Here is a 15,269-nt window from a genome sequence, read left to right as displayed (position 1 = left end):
ACTCAGCATCAGTTCATATAAGTCTTTCCACATTTTTCTGAAGTTCACTTGCTCATCATTTCTTATAGCACAACAATTTCCATTATATCACATACCACAATTTGTTCAGCCATTCCCCAATTGACGGGCATCCCCTCAATTTCCAATTCTTTGCCACCACAAACAGCACTAGTATAAATAATAAATAAATTTTTAAAAAGCTAAGCAGAGGAGCTTATATTTGAGATTACTGAATAGGAGAAATAATCTATCATATCTTCACTTAAGGAAAATTACTTCTGCAGCACTGTGTAGGATTGACAGGAGTGAGAAGAAACTTGAGATGGAGTGCAATTAAAATACTTTTTTTAAGAATCTAGGCAAAAAGTGATGAGAGTCTGACCTAAACTGGTAGTTGTCTGAGTAAAGGAAAGGGGTCAAAGGTGAGAGATATTGTAGATGTAAAAACAACAAAATTTGACAATTTGTTGGGCACTTGGCATAACGGAACAGAAGGAGTTAGATGACATAGAGATTATGAACCTGGGATCCTGGAAGGATGATTGTGCATTTAACAGAAATAGCAAAATTTCAATAAGGGGTGAGGTTGGAGATACATATAGTTAGAATTTGGCATGCTCTGTATGAGATTTATCTAAAGTATCTTGTTTGAAATGCCGAGGAGTCAACTGGTGATGTGGAACTGAAGTTTGTGTAAGAAACTGGGGCTAGTTATGTAGATCTATAAGCCATCCAGTTAGGATGTCATCTCCTCAGGACCATACTTCTTCCCATCCACTCCAATGCTTAATGTGTTACTCTGTATAAAATAATGCACATGTTCCTTCCACCAAAATGTTTTTATAAGAACCAAGCTTGGCACAAGGATGATGTGCTATACATTTGACAGAACAGCCATGCTGAAAAAAAATCACAGATCGTTTATGTGTTAATATTAAATTATTATTCTCTACACTTTGCCACAGCACTTTTCTCTAATGTATAGAAGAAAATTCTAAGGAGGCGGTAACAAAAATTCAGACATAAGTTGTTCACTCCTCCAGAGTGTATAACATTGATGCAAAAATAGCTGTTGTCTCCAGCTTTTCGCTGGTGCTAAACATCTTGCAAAAGAAAAGTGCCTGAACTCAAACTCCTTCAAGTAATCTCCCTCTTTCTTTTTTGTTCTTTTTTTATAGCTCTGAAAAATTTACTGAGAATCCACCACCTCCAACTAGGTTTGGAAACATTAGGCAGCTTCTTCTTTCATGAAACAGTCTTTTTTGAGTGGTCCCATGACTGGAACCAACCATGGCCAAATTTGGAGGTGGTGTTGATAAACTTCAGGTCAATCTTCTCAAGGGCATGATGTTTGGTCTGTACCAGCAGAGACTTTTGCAGGGTGAAGACATGCTTCTTGGTCTCAATAACACAGCCTTTCAGCATGATAAAACCATTGGTCACTTCACCAGAGTGGACGAAGCCTCCCAGAGGGTTGATGCTCTTTCCCGACAGATGATAATCAGTGGACATGTTTTTGGTGAGCTTGCCATCCTTGATCTGGTAGCCCTGGTCAATCTTTTTGGCTCTTTTTGTTGATCTCGGTGAGATGGTGGTAGCCCTTCTGACCAGTTCAAGCCACAGAGAAAGCTACATGGGCAGAATGCCAAGCTCCAATACATACCACCTTATGCAGGCCTTGGTGGGGTTTTCAGGGTAGTTTCTTTGTGTGCCAGCAGCTGGTGACACCTTTGTAACCCTTGCCCTTGGCCACTCCAATGACATCAATCATCTCATCCTACCCAAACACAGTGGACACAGGCACCCACTGCTCTGGCTTCTTGTAGACCTAGTCATTTCTTAGCCATGCTGCCACCATTCACCTGGATCTCCATCAGGTAAGACTTATGTCTCAGAGGGAGCGGGCACATGTGGGTGTGGGCAATGACGTGGATCACTTGGCAATACTTCTTCAAACTGTTGAAATCTTTCTCCAGCTGCTTTTTGCCATCATTGTCCTGACACTTTTTGCAGTACTTGATGAAGGCCTTCTTCTTGGACTCCTGCCAGTTTTTATAGACTCACCTCTTACATTCATCACTGATGTGCTCAGCAAAAATGGTTTTGAAGCTTTGAAGGCCTTGTGGGGTTTGCACATACCCCACAATGCCTACAATGACTATAGGGGGTGTCTCCATGATGGTGACAACCTTAATCACTTCCTTCTTGTTGACCTTTGAGCCACCTCTCCAGTGATGTGGGTCATGCCTGCCTTATAGCCCAGAAAGGCTGTCAGGTGGATAAGCTTGGTGGAATCATCTTTGGGGAAGCTTTTCACCTTTCCCCTGTGCCTGCTGCTTTTCTTTCAAGGCAGGAAGCCCAGAGACCCATGCCTGGGAGCAGAGAACCTCCTATGGTACATGCTGCTGCTGTTGCACCTGAGCCTGCTGCCCAGGTGAGTTGGGAGAGCTCTTTCTTTTTCTTTTTTTAAGCTAGGCTACAGGGTTGAGGCCAAATGATCAGGAATACTGTACCTCAAGCAATGTGTGTATTTGAAGCAATGACAGCAGGGAGCCTGGCATGTGAAGAACTCCTGAAGCAGCAGGAGCAGATTTAACACAGAGAATAAACATATAGCTTTTCTCTTATGGCAAAAATGTGGCCTTTTGCTGCAAATAAAAAAAAAAATATGGAAAAAGATCACCATGCATACCCATTTCCCAGAGTATTTTACCAATTGCTATAAGGTCATGAAAAATTTAATTTAAAACTTAATAAGTGTATTCTATGTGTTGGAATTGAGAAGGTTGATTCATTCATTAGCATTAATATTAACTTTGGTTTTTTCTGTAGTGCTACAAAGTTGACAAGATGTTTTACTTGCTACAGCTCTGTGAAGGAATTATTGAAAATATTTTTTACCTATTTTATAGATGGGGTAACTGAAGTTTAGAGGTTACAAGACTTTCCCAAGTACGTCCAGCTAGTGAGTCTCAGAATATATATATAATTCTAAATCCCCTGAGATCAACTACCACCCTCTGAATCCTGGAATGTATAACTTTTAAATCACATCCCATAACATAGTGCTCTCATGGGTCCAGGCCCACTTGAGGAGGTCTGACCTCCCGTATGGATTTTATAATCTCTTTTTGGTGCATTGTTCTTGCCCCAGAATAAAATTCTATAGAAACCTAAATTAAGCTAGGGGGTTATTTAATTACAGGTTTCCACAAAAGTGGAAATTTCAATAAGGTATTCAACTTCCTTACAGATACTTAATATACAATACTAGAAGCTTGTTTGTGTAGTGGACAGAGAAGTAGTCTCAGAACCAAATTTTTGGTACTGATTATGGCATAGATTCAGGGGAACATTGAGTGCACTCCTACCTATCAGTGTTCTAGACCAAAGGTGTCAAATATGTAGCCCCCAACCTTCCAAAGTGTGGCCCAAATCAGATTAAAATGTAAGTGGAAAACATTTCACAAATATGTGGTTTTCAAAGTCAATGTGTAGGCAACAGGGATGCTTGTATATGGTTTAGTGACCTCCATTTCTTTTTAAGTTTGACAACACTGCTCTTGGTAATAATATAAGTTAAGTAAAAGCTGCTAACTTGCATTAGATTCATCCAAGTGTTTCTCAAATCAATGAAATCAAAGAGCCAATCACTCTTCCATAGCTCATGTCTTGGTTTTTCTAAATTTGGATATCAGAGTCTTCAATTTACTCAAAGGCACACAACATATACAATATGGGAATATAGTGTGTGATAGCCAGTACTTTACTTACCAAAGAAAATGACATATGCAAGCAAATGAACCTGCAACAAATGTGAAACACAACAATGTCATAGAAGTTTGGCAAGATCCAAATCTCTTGGGCCCTCATGTTATAGCTTTAGTCTTTTAGGGGGAAAGCTAATCCTCTATAGATGACCTACTTCTCAGAACAGCATGCTTTTAAGAAAATTAACTTTAGACAGAGCAGAGATGAGATAGCAGAGTAAAGGCAAAGACTCCCTGAGCTCTCTCAAATTCCCCTCAAAACAACTTTAAAATATTACCTCAAAGTGAATTCTAAAAAGGATATGGGGAAATAGTTTTCTAGCCCAAGACAACTTAAAAGGTCAGCAGGAAAGGTCCATCTCATTGAGGAAAGCTCAGTCAAATGGCAAGCTAGCAGTAGGCTTTGGGGGTGACTGAATTAGCAGCAATGGCTTCCAGAACTCAGCCCATAGATGGTAATGGAGTTGGACAACTTGTCAGAAGGAGATTACTGGGAACCCTTTGGGGGCACAGGGTACAAGACCCTGTTCCATGGCTCATACATGATTGTGGTTCACAGTCCCAGGGTGAGATGGAACGCTAGCACCTTAGAGCAGCAGGGGAGCAGGGATCCTGGTAACAGATCCAGGGCAGAAAAGAGTACTTATAGCTCAAAAACCATTGCACAGGCAAGGAGAGCAGTGACCACATCTCTCCTTAGACCTTACCCCCTTGAAAAAAACTGAAAACCTACAGACTTCCTAAATTAGCTCCGAAAACAACAGCACATAAAATCTGAAGCTTGGGGCAGAGCCCTCTCTATCCTGATAGCAAAGCCCAACTTTAAAATAAAGGTAAAATCAATAAGTAGACTGGAAAATGAGCAAAATCAACAAAAGAACCTAACCATAGAAAGTTACTATGGTGACAGGGAAGATCAACACATAAACTCAGAAGAAGATAGCAAAGTCAAAACAGTTTACATCCAAAGTATCAAAGTAAAATGTGAATTGGTCTGAAGCACAAAAATGATTCTGAGAGAGCTTAAAAAGGATTTTTAAAATCAAAGGAGTAGAGGAAAAATAGGGGGAAGAAATGAAAGTGATGCAAAAGAATCAGCTACATCCAAAAAGTCACAAAAAACTGCTGAAGAAAAAAATGCCTTGGAAAATGGAGTAAGACAAATGGTAAAAGAGGCACAAAAGTCCACTAAAGAGAAGAACACCTTAAAAAGAAGAATTGGACAAATGGAAAAAGATGTATAAAATTCACTAGAGAAAAGAATTACTTAAAAAGTAGAATTGGCTTAAAGGAAAGGAAGGTACAAAAGCTCACTGAAGAAAATAATTCCTTAAAAATGAGAATTGGGAAAGTGGAAGCTAAGGATTCCATGACACAAAAAGAAAGAATAAAATAAAATAAAAAGAATTAGAAAAATAGAAGCAAATGTGAAATATCACATTGAAAAAAACAACTGACCTGGGAAACAGATGGAGGAGAGATCATTGAAAGACAATCAAACTAACTGAAAGCAAAATCTATGATTTTAAAAAAATAACCTTGACATCATATTTCAAGAAATGCTCAAGGAAAACTGTCTTGACATCCTGGAATCAGAAGGTAAAATGAAAATTGCAAGAGTTCCCCCAATCACCTCCTGAAAGAAATTCCAAAATGAAAACTCCCCAGGAATAGTATAGCCAAATTCCAGAGCTCCCAGGTCAAGGAGAAAAATACTGCAATCAGACATAAAGAAACAATTCAAATATCATGGAGCTACAGTCAGGACAGCACAAGATTTAGCAGCTTCTGTATTAAAGAATGGGAGGGCTTGGAATGTGATATTCTAGAGGGCAAAGAAGCTAGGATTACCTACCCAACAAAACTAAGCCTAATCCTTCAGGGAGAAAATGTATATTCAATGAAATAGAGAACTTTAAAGCATTACTAATGAAAATACCAGAGATGGATAGAGAATTTGACTTTCAAATTTTGGACTCAAGAGAAGCATAAAAAGGTGAACAGGAAAGAGAAATCATGATTCAATAAGGTTAAACTGTTTACAATTCTACATAAGAAGATCACGTTTGTAACTCCTTAAAAATCATAATTAAGGACAGTTAGACTGAGTATACATAGAAGGCACAGGTGTGAGTTGACTATAATAGAATTATTCCTTAAAAATGACATTAAATTGTAAGAAAGAGAAATATAAGACAAAAGGATGGAAGCATTCTTGATTATCAACCTTTTAAAGTTAGGATTTATCACACTTTTGTCCATAATTCCAAAGTTTTCCAAATTTTTTTTTCCTTTATATTGTTGTGGTCATTGTGCAAATTGCTTTTCTGGTTCTACTCATTTCACAGTGCATCATTTCATAAAAGTCTTCCCAATTTTATCTGAATCCTTCATTTGCATAATTTCTTCTTCTTTTTTTAGAAATACTGTATAATTTATTTACATATTTAAAAAAAAGGCCATAGAAAATGGACATTCAGTTTCATATTTAAAATACCCCTTTTTGTGTTCTGTTGTTCAGAGTTCAAATTCTAAATTAGACCATTCATCTCCTGATTCTTTGGATCCTAGCTCCAACAAGCCTCAAGGTAACATGGAAAACATTTCCCCATGAGTTATTTATTTTCTTCCTGCATCAGGGAAATTGTGCTTTCTATGGAAAAGGATCATGTGCATCAAGTCCAGAACTTCAGGATATTCAGGATATGGCATTTTATTTTTTCCTTAATAAAGAGTCTGGATCCCTATTATATCATCATCACTGGGTCTGAAGAGTTTTGGGTCTTGATATTGATAGATGGGGTACATGATGGAGTCTGAATCCTGAAAGTGTCTTAGACCCAGGGCATGGCCTATTTCATGAACAGCCACCAGGAAGAGGTTTATTACCTCTTCAGAATATGACCAATCTTCATCACTGTCAAAGTGGACAGTTCCTTGGTAGACAGGATGTGGGCAAAAGCATGAGCTAGGATTTCTCCTTTTCCATCAAAGGGGTAGCCATCTCCATGATCTCTATCCAGGAAAGCAAACTCAATGTCAAAATCTTTTTCATACACTCTTCTGAACTTCAAGGGCATCATACTGCTCCAGACTTTTGCTGCCTTCAGCAAGATCCCTTGAACTGTCCTACAATCAATGCCCCTTGGATAGTTGATGACACTGTAGGTTATGGGGTTATTTTTAATTTTGGGCTTCCCAGGAAAAAAAAGTCAGCAATATCTAGGACCCCACATCGATGGCCTTTGTGGGCTCATCCAACTAGCCAGTTTCTTCCAGCCTGAAGAAATGCTGCAAAAATCGCAATTGATTCTCCAGAGTAGAGTGCAAGGATTCTTCTTTGGTGAAGAAAAATCAATAGAAATAATCCTTAAAGAAGTCCAAATCATCAAGGATATCTTTGGGGATAACTGGTAAGGACCAACAGCAGGGCAGGAAAAATGCAAAAATGAGAAGAGTAGACAGCACGATTAAAGTTCAGGCTCTACTGGAGGCTATCTGCATAATTTCTTATAACACTACAATATTGCATTCTAGTCACATCCATAATTTATTCAGCTATCTCCCAATTTATGGGCATCCACTTCATTTGGTATTTTCTTTTCTTTCCTGTTCTTTTCTACATCAAAAAGGTTCCCTGTACTTATGACTCTTTTATTTCCACCTTTTGTGTTTCTGGGGAAATGACCAGGTATGGTATCATTTGTTCAAAAGGTGTATAAAGATTAGTCACATCAGGTATATAAATCCAAGTTTGTTTGTTTGTTTTCCAAAATGATTAATTCACTTCATAAGACCATCAAAATGCAGTGTGCTTGCTTAATAAATCCATTCAATGGTTTTCATTTTTATTTTAAAATAAGGATTGTGAGAAACAACCTTTAGTTGAATTTGCATTTGTCTCAACATTCAAGATATAAAGCTTTATATCATATAGTTGGTGATATCTTTCAGATATCTCAAAATGGATGTCCAATAGACATCTCAAACTGTTTCAGTCCAAAATAGAACCTTCCCCCTTTTTACCTTACTTGTAACTGTAGAGTAAATTACATATCATCTAAACCTAAATGCATTTATTTTGCTTGTGCACAATATTTTCAATTTTATGTGATCAAAATTATTCATTTTAATCACAATCAACTTTATTAACCGATTAAGTCCTTCCCCATTCTAATTCCATTATTATATGCTCTTTTTAAATTTTGGCTATGTTACCATTTGAAGTTTATTGTAGAAATTATATATAAGATAGTAGCCAAAAACTAATTTTTTCCTTTCTACTTTGACTAGCAATTTCTGGCATATAGGAAATCATTACCTGAGTAGCTACTGTTCTTGGTTTATCAAGCACTAAGTATCTATATGCTTGCTTTGCATTCATCTACTGTATTCTCCTGATCAAATTAAAAATAAAACTTTATCATTATCAAATAGCTATGGTGGTTACTATTTTATAATATAGTTGAAAATCTGGTAATGATACACCCAGTCATTCCTATTTTTTTCATTTTTAATAGTCTTCACTTTCTGTTACTCTAAAGGAAATTTTATTTTGGTTTATCTAATTCTATTAAATAACTTATTGGTAATTTGGTATGGCAAATAATTTGTAAATTTATTTTGATATTATCATTTTAATGATGTTGGCACAGAACTAACATGAAAAAGTTTATTTTTTTCCTAAGTATTAAGTTTCCTGTTATTTCTATAAAGAATGTTTTGAGGTAGTCATTACTATAAATACTGAGTATGATTCAATCATGTTACACACAGATATGCTTTGTAGTTATATTGAGTAGAACTTTTTTTAATGACCTCCCATTTGGTTATGTTAGAAGTATGTGGAAGTGGTGTTTTATTTATTCTATATTCTGCTAATTACTTAAGTTATTATAATTATTTTAGATGAATTATCTAAACTATCATATCATCTGTAGCTGTATGGTAAAATAGACAGAGCACTGGACCTGGAGTTAGAAGGACCTGGGGTCAAATATGGCCACAGATACTTATTAGCTATATAAACCTAACCAAGTCAAGCTCTGTTTGTTTTGGTTTTCTCAATTGTAAAATGGAGATAATTACAGAATCTAAATCATAGGGTCGTATGAGGATCAAATGAGAAAATGCTTGTAAAGCACTTAGCACAGTGTCTGGCACATGGTAGGAGTTGTGTACATGTGCGTGTGTGTATGTACTTATTTCATACCACTTTCCCTCAATGAATATAATAATGACTTTTTTTTATTTGTATGTGGTTATTTTGTCAATTTCTTTTCTTCTGTTATTAGTATTGCTAGACTTTCTAAAAATATATAAAATAATAGTGGTAATAATGGATACCCTTATTTTACCTTTAATAATACTGGAAAACCCTTTAGTGTTTTCACTACAGGTAATGCTAGTTCTTAATAATGTTTACCATATTAAGGAAGGGTCCACTTATCTAGCACAGGAATTATAGTATGATTTTAATGTTTCTCATATGAGTTTGTATATATCGTCAAAGCCTTTTTCTTCATGTTATTTTATTGTTTTATTATAAATATGAACAAAATAACTCAGTACACATTTTTGCACAAATAGAAACTTTAGTGAAAACAGTAAGTAAAGATATCATGTATAAGAGGCTATATTGTTTGATTACTTTTGTAATCTTGCGGAAGTGGGTACCACGGTTTTAAATCCTTGGTGATCTGACAATTAGCTTATTAACCTTTGAGGTTCTACTTTAATAAATATGTGCCACCTAGCAACTACATTTGTAATTGTTTTTCTGTGGCTTGAGGAGGTTCTAAGTTTTTCTGTTGCTTTACTTTTTGATAATGGACAAATTAAAGAAAATAAAATATATTGGCATAAGTTGAGCACTCATTTCCAAACACACAGACATAGAAATACAAGAAAAAAATAGAGCAAAAATGTGCATTGTTATTTGTTACAGTATTGGTAATTTTTAAATACTTGTGCATTTCTATGTCAAGATCCTTCTCATATTTCTCTTGGAAAGATGAACAAGGTCAACTTCTTTCATAGCTAGATACATATTTGCTCTTCTCTTTCTGAAGACATTTTGTCAAGCTTCATGAAAAAAAATAATCGTTCATAAGATAGAAATGGCCAAAAACTCTGGATGGTTTCCAGGATTGTGATATTTCCAGAATAAGCAAAACACTGTCTAGTTTTGTTATGCCTTTAAAAAATGCATACTTTATCAGTAGAGAAAGTAGACATAGAGATCACACACTAAGTGCTGACTGTGAGGGGACAGGGAAAGTGAAGAGGGGGCACAAGCATTTGTTTTGGGTTGCTACGTGCCAGGCACTGTGCTACGAATATTTGTTCTTGTTTGTTTTTTACAAATATTGTCTCATTTGACAGATTCTATTTTTATTCCCATTTTACAGTTTAAAAAACTTGGGGCAGTTAGGTGGCACAGTGAGTAGAGCACCAGCCCTCGAGTCAGGAGGACCTGAGTTCAAATCGGGCCCCAGACATTTGACACACGTAGTAGCTGTGTGACCTTGGGCAAGTCATCTAACCCCAATTGCCCTGCCTTGCCCCCTACAAAAAAAAAAAAGAAAAAAAAACTTGTGCAAAGTTAAGTGGTTTGCTCAGTGTCTGAGGACAGATTTGAATAGTACTCTATCTACTGCTTGACCACTTACCTCTGTACTACAGAACCACTGATATTTTCTGGTGATATTTTTGTGCTTCTTCCACTGAGCTTGCTCCCTCATGTTTATGGTATCTTCCTTGGTCTTTTTGTTCCACTTGTCACCACTGTAATTTTATGACTGATGGCAACTTATGGACATGACATTCTAGTTCAGCACTGCTCAATTTTGGTGATCCCATGAATATCATACCTTCTGCTGGTTTCCTAGAGACTATTGAGCAAACAGTCTGCACTGGCCATTCCTCCACTTATTGTAGATGATCTTGTGTTAATATTGGACATATAATCTCTGTGGGTAACTCTTCTTGATGCCAGATTCTTGGCTTCCTTTCCTCCAGGATATTTCTGCTTGGGTATAGTAAATAGAATCTCTCCCTGATAAGGATATCATAACAGAGATTTAGTTATAGTTACCACACCCAGTTAATAAAAATGTAGGTATAGTATCCCCAGGCTAAGATTAAGTCTTTTCTTTTGAATCCCTATATCTATGCAGAAATCCAGCTATCTCCTATAGATGTCTATGTTACATAGATAGACAGTTCCAAGATCTTTCCTGGTTTGGCATGTACATTAATTTCAACCTGAAGACAAAGTAATCTAAGGAGGTAAGATCATCATTCTCCACCTATCTAACCTTATTGTGTATATCTATCAGAAATAAAGCTCCTTTGTTTGGATGTAATATTTTGATTTCCAAAACCTCACCTTATAATATAAACTTTCACTTCAGTAAGTCATCCCATAGAAAAACAGTGAAAAATAATAGTGATGATATCTTTCTATTTATTCAAGTATGCATCAAGCATTCATTTATTCATTCATGGATGTATCAAGCCTGCAATAGACACTTTGTGTAAGAAAAGAATGATAGAAGGAAGAAAGGAAGACAAGAAAGAAGGGAAGAAAAGGAAGGAAACAATAATTTATTAAACATCTACTATCTGCCAGGCACCACACAGAGCATTGTAGATATATTATTTCATTTGATCCTCACTGCTCCCCTGTGAGATAGGTCTTATTTGGTCATCTTTTTATAGTTGAAGAAATTGAGGCAGCAGAGGTTAGGGACTTGTTCAGAGTCACACAGCTAGTAAGTGTCTAAGGCTAGATTAGATCTCTGGATTCCCTAACTCTCCAGGCACCGTTATCTATCCATTGTGCCTCCTAGTTATCCTTTTTTTTAAAAAACGAAAAAACAAAGTTTATTAAAGATTCACCATATTGGGCAGACTCTTAAGGAATCTGAGCTTATACTGACAAGTGGGCCAGAACAATCTGACCCAGACTGAGTCTGAGCTAGATTGAATCTGAGCCACCTAGTTATCCTTAGGATAAAAAGGAAGTGTAAAACATTGTCCGTGTCTTTTAGGAAGTTGTACTATGTTCCATGACAAATGCGTAGATCTATGACAGTTAAGTAACAATAGCAAAGTGTATATAATTAACTACCAATGATCTATATAAGAAATAAGTGATTTATGAAGTCCCTTAATTGTCAATGTAGATCAGGAAAGGGCTAATAGAGGAAGTAAAACTCAGGCTGGACCTTGAAGGATGTGACACATTTAAACTGGTAGAGAAGAAAAAAGGAACATTCCAGAATAATAGCCTAAATAAAGTCTTTAAGTGAGTTATGCATATGGCATGTCTGGGGGTAGGTACAGTTCAGCCCTCTGCCTTATTGTAATAAGCTTTGTTTTAGAGGTCATTATGCTGTTCAGTAGAAAGAGCAGTGGGTTTGGAACATGAGTGCCTGGGGTTAAATCTTACTTCTCCTTGCTTAAGTAAGACATTTACGGTCTCTAGACCCATTTCATTACCTATAAATATAAGACATTGACTTTTATCCTCTCTAGACCTAAATCGAATGACAGGTAGCATAGGGTCGTATTATGAGAAGCTTCAATATCAGGCCGAAGAATTTGGAATCATCTTGAAATGTATAATATTCAGTATAATATCTGATGTGTGTATTGTTCTTCAGTCATTTAGTCAAGTCCAACTCTTAATGACCCCATTTGCAGTTTTCTTGGCAGAGATACTGGAATAGTTTTTTCATTTCCAGCTCATTTTATAGATGAGGAAACTGAGACAAGGAGGGTTAAGTGACTTGCCCAGGACCACACAGCTAGTAAGTGTCTGAGGTCAGATTTGAACTCAAGAGGATGAGTCTTCCTAATTGAAGACCTGGCACCTTATCAACTGTACCACCTAGCTGCCCTAATATGTGTATAGCAATTCATAATTCACATTTATTATTGCATTTGACATAAAGGTCTATCTCATGAAGTAGGTAAAAGAAATATTTCTGTCCCTGTTTTACACATGAGGAAATACAGTCAGAGAGATGTAAAGCAATTGCCTGAGATTCTACAACTAGCAAGTGAGATAGTACTCAAATTAAGGTCTACCAACTTCCAGATCCATGTGCAATCCACAAAATCATTTAAGTAATAGAAAATTCTTATAGGCTTTTGAACAGAAAAGTGACATTATGTAATCAGTCTTTTAAGATTGATCTGTTAGCAAAGTAGAAGATAGATTATTAATGGGCAAAAACTACAAGAAAAGAGACTAGTAATGAGGTTATTGTTGTAGTCCAAGGAGTTGGAGCAATGAGGAAGGAAGGACAGGCAAGAGAGGCATTCTGGATTTTAAGAAAAAATATAAGAAAACAAGACTTGGCACCTTATGTGTGTAAAGGGAAAGGAGGCAATTGAAGATCATACCAAAACAGTGAGACTTTAAAATTAGAAATGGTGGTGTCTTTTATAAAGGAAGAGATTTTTTTGAAGGTAACTGATGTGGTTGATTAGATTTTTTTTTAATATTGAGATTGATGTGAAAAATGAGATGTTCAAGCAAAGATCTGAGTTGAGAGCTATCTTGAAGGGTCCTAGAGATAATAGATGATTTCTTAGGTAAGAGAGCTGAGCTAGAGGTAAACATTTCAGGGTTCTTGGCAGAGAAATGATAGCTGAAGGCGGGAGAGATTATTTTACATATGAGTGATTGAGTCTTTCCTTAAATTCCTCATGCAGGTCTCATCATGGCAGGAAAGACTTCTATACCTTGGAGCTTATGCCAATGAAACCTGGCAGTTCCTTCTTAGATGGAAAGATTGCCTGGGAGCTTAAAATATTGTCATTTTGCTATTTGACAGAGGATCAGGCTAGCTAAATTCTGATAGAATCAATACCATGTTGGGCAGAAGAGGTGTGTTTTTCATCAAAAGCATCTCTCATATATCATCTACATATTATTTTATTGTGGGGTTATAATCAACATTTGTCAAAGGAGGAATCACAGTGACAAAATTATAGATTATTAAAGTATTAAAGCAGCAATGTATGATTTATCTTAACTTTGAATATGAGACACATTAGGGAAGAGATCATCCACAGGTCATTTTCAGTAACCAAAATCTTTTAGTAGTTAGTATGTAAATATTAGACCTGAATGATTCAACTTGTCAGGAGCATTATCCTTTGATTTTAACAGGCTTCAAATATTTACAATTTAAATGACCTGCAGCTTTTCAAGATGCAGCTAAACATTTGGTCTCCAGAAATGTCCCAACATACCATTATAACTACCACTTAAAAGATTTAAGACTTTTTTTTTTTTTTTTAGGAATGTGATAGGAAGATATAAAGCCCAAATGTTAATTCCCACTTTGTAGACTTCTTGCAATTAAAATAAAGGACATTTGCATTTCATTACAATGGCTATCTGTGCTTTAAAACTTACACAATGTCTTTAACCAAAGCAACATATGGCAATCCTCAGATGATCTTAAGCCATTTGGTCAATTTCTGAGGCAAAGTTAATTATTGGTAGGATATTCCTTACAACTGTCCTTCATTAAAAAAAAAAAATTAAAAATGATTTAAAAAAACTGTTACTCATTAAATTTGTTTTCCTAATAAATCTTTTTTCAAGTGGATAAATAACACACATGAAAGCTTGCTAGGCACTAAGGAAGACAGAAGAATAAGCTATTTCCTCTGTCCTTAGGGAGCTTAGGTGGGATACAAAGACAAATAACATTTGAAAAATTAAAAGATGAAGTGATATGAGCCCCCAAGAGGGAAAGATCATTCCAACTGAAAAGATCATGGAAGGCTTTATGAAGGTGCCATGAAATTTTGGTCTTAGAGGAGGTTGGATTAAAGTGAAGAATGTCATAAGCATAAGGGAATATAGGAATAAAAGCTCAAAGAAGCAAAAGTAAAGAATGTACATTTGGAACACCATTCCACTTTTTATTAAAACTGAGTATGGGAATGGAGCAAAGTTAGGATTGTTGAAAGTAAGTTGGTTTGATGTGGAAGGCTTCACTGCTCTGCTCAGGGATGTGATCTTTATTTGTTAAGCAATGGAGAACCATTGAAGATCAATGATCAATGGTATGACATGATCATATCCATGTTTAGTAATATTATTCTGACAGTAGAAAGAAGGATGTGTTCATGGAAGAAGACTGGATGGGAGTGGTAAGTTAGGAAGCTGCTTCAATATTAAGAGTTTCACATACTAGTACTAATTACAAAATTTTGATCAGTTTGAGAGACAGAATGGCATAGTAGAAATATTACTGGACTTGGAGTCAGGAAAATACCCATTCAAACTTTGATTCTAACCAAATCCCTAGATATGAGCAAAGTATTCAACACTGCCCCACCCTCCCAAGCCTCAGTACTGAATTATCTGATTCAGTATTATTTTGAAGAAATAATTCTGTAAACCTTGAGTACTATTAACAGATGAGTTAGGAAGTAGAGGTTGTGAGCATAGAAATGAAGGGATGGATG

General features: G+C 36.1%; 2 pseudogenes; both read right to left on the bottom strand.

Annotated features, from left to right (window-relative positions):
• Positions 1–1,245: 1,245 nt before the first annotated feature.
• LOC118847179 lies at positions 1,246–2,401 on the bottom strand (annotated as a pseudogene).
• A 4,093-nt stretch (positions 2,402–6,494) lies between these two features.
• On the bottom strand, positions 6,495–7,241 carry LOC118847178 (annotated as a pseudogene).
• Positions 7,242–15,269: the final 8,028 nt, after the last annotated feature.

The sequence above is a fragment of the Trichosurus vulpecula genome, chromosome 4 (assembly GCF_011100635.1).
Source record: "Trichosurus vulpecula isolate mTriVul1 chromosome 4, mTriVul1.pri, whole genome shotgun sequence".
Lineage (NCBI taxonomy): Eukaryota > Metazoa > Chordata > Mammalia > Diprotodontia > Phalangeridae > Trichosurus > Trichosurus vulpecula.
This window is presented reverse-complemented; position numbering and strand designations above follow the sequence as displayed.